Below are 2277 nucleotides of genomic sequence, written 5' to 3'. Positions count from 1 at the left end.
ATTGCTAAATCTGTTTCTTCCACCATTATTAAAGCCTTGTTGAGGCCTTTGATCCTTCCATGAGAGATTTGGATGATTTCTCCATGATGGATTATAGGTGTTTCCATAAGGTTCACCTACGTAATTTACCTCTGCTATTGCAGGGTTCTCAGGATCATAAGCTTCTTCTTCATAAGATGCCTCTTGAGTACTGTTGGATGCAGCTTGCATTCCATTCAGACTCTGGGAAATCATATTGACTTGCTGAGTCAATATTTTGTTTTGAGCCTATATGGCATTCAGAGTATCAATTTCAAGAACTCCCTTCTTCATAGGCGTCCCATTACTCACAGGATTCCTCTCAGAAGTGTACATGAACTGGTTATTAGCAACCATGTCAATGAGTTCTTGAGCTTCTGCAGGCATTTTCTTTAGGTGAATGGATCCACCTACAGAAGTATCCAATGACATCTTTGATAGCTCAAATAAACCATCATAGAATATATCCAGGATGGTCCATTCTGAAAGCATGTCAGAAGGACACTTTTTGGTCAGCTGCTTGTATCTTTCCCAAGCTTCATAGAGGGATTCACCTTCTTTCTGTCTGAAGGTTTGAACATCAGCTCTAAGCTTGCTCAGCTTTTGAGGAGGAAAGAACTTGGCTAAAAAAGCTGTGACCAGCTTATCCCAAGAGTTCAGGCTGTCTTTGGGTTGAAAGTCCAACCACACTCTAGCTCTGTCTCTTACAGCAAAAGGGAAAAGCATGAGCCTGTAGACTTCAGAATCTACTCCATTAGTCTTAACAGTATCACAGATCTGCAAGAATTCAGTTAAGAACTGAAAAGGATCTTCAGATGGAAGTCCATGAAACTTGCAGTTCTGCTGCATCAGAGAAACTAGCTAAGGTTTCAGCTCAAAATTGTTTGCTCCAATGGTAGGAATCGAGATGCTTCTTCCATGTAAATTGGAATTAGGTGCAGCAAAGTCACCAAGCATTCTCCTTGCATTATTGTTGTTGGGTTCGGCTGCCATCTCCTTTACTTGTTCGAAATTTTCAATAAGGTTGTCTCTGGATTGTTGTAATTTAGCTTCTCTTAGTTTCCTCTTCAGAGTCCTTTCAGGTTCTGGATCAGCTTCAACAAGAATGCCTTTTTCCTTGTTCCTGCTCATAAGAAAGAGAAGAGAACAAGAAAAGAAGAGGAATCCTCTATGTCACAGTAAAGAGGTTCCTTATTGTTAGTAGAAGAAGAAAAGGAATAGGGGTAAAGAAGAATGAAGAATCCAAACACAAAGGTGATGATAGGAGCAGAGATGTGAGATGAAGAGAAGTGTTGGTAGATGAATAAATAATTAGAAGGAGATGAGGGAGAAGAATTTTCGAAAATTATTTTTGAGAAAGGGTTAGTGATTTTCGAAAATAGTTTTTGAAAAAGGTTAGTAATTTTCGAAAATTAAAATAAAAAATTAAAATAATTAGTTAATTAAAAAGAAATTTTGAAAAAGAGGGAAGATATTTTCGAAAATTAGAGAGAGAGAGTTAGTTAGGTGGTTTTGAAAAAGATAAGAAACAAACAAAATGTTAGTTAGTTAGTTGAAACAAATTTTGAAAAGATAAGAAGTTAGGAAGTTAGAAAAGATATTTTGAAAATCAAATTTTTGAAAAAGATAAGATAAGAAGATATTTTTGAAAAGATATGATTGAAATTAGTTTTGAAAAAGATTTGATTTTTAAAATCACAATTAATGACTTAATTCACAAGAAATCGCAAGATATGATTCTAGAACTCAATGTTTGAATCTTTCTTAACAAGCAAGTAACAAACTTGAAATTTTTGAATCAAAACATTAATTGATGATGTTATTTTCGAAAATATGATGTAAAATTAAGAAAAAGATTTTTGAAAAATATTTTTGAAATTTTCGAAAATAACTAAAAAAAATTGAAAAAAGACTTTATTTTTTGAAAAAGATTTTGAAAAAGATAAGATTTTTTATTTTTGAAATTTTAAGAGAAAAGGGGAAGATATTTTTTTATTTTTGAATTTTTAATGATGAGAGAGAAAAATATGAAAATTATGCAATGCATGAGAATTTTAGATCAAAACATGTGATGCATGCAAGAATACTATGAATGTCAAGATAAACACCAAGAACACTATGAAGATCATGATGAACATCAAGAACATATTTTTGAGAAATTTTTAAATGCAAAGAAAGCATGCAAGACACCAAACTTAGAAATCTTTGATGCTTAGACTCTATGGATGCAAGAATGCATATGAAAAACATCATACAACA

At 33.1% G+C, this 2277-nt stretch overlaps 1 non-coding gene across 1 annotated transcript; it reads left to right on the top strand.

Annotated features, from left to right (window-relative positions):
- The first annotated feature begins 504 nt into the window (after nt 1–504).
- LOC112787678 (small nucleolar RNA R71) lies at nt 505–612 on the top strand. Its single transcript, XR_003195078.1, has one exon. It is a non-coding gene; the product is annotated as a small nucleolar RNA R71 (small nucleolar RNA).
- Nucleotides 613–2277: the final 1665 nt, after the last annotated feature.

This window comes from Arachis hypogaea, chromosome 20, assembly GCF_003086295.3.
Source record: "Arachis hypogaea cultivar Tifrunner chromosome 20, arahy.Tifrunner.gnm2.J5K5, whole genome shotgun sequence".
In the NCBI taxonomy this organism is placed as follows: Eukaryota; Viridiplantae; Streptophyta; class Magnoliopsida; order Fabales; family Fabaceae; genus Arachis; species Arachis hypogaea.
Note: the sequence above shows the minus strand (reverse complement) of the source record. Positions and strands in the feature narration are given on the sequence as shown.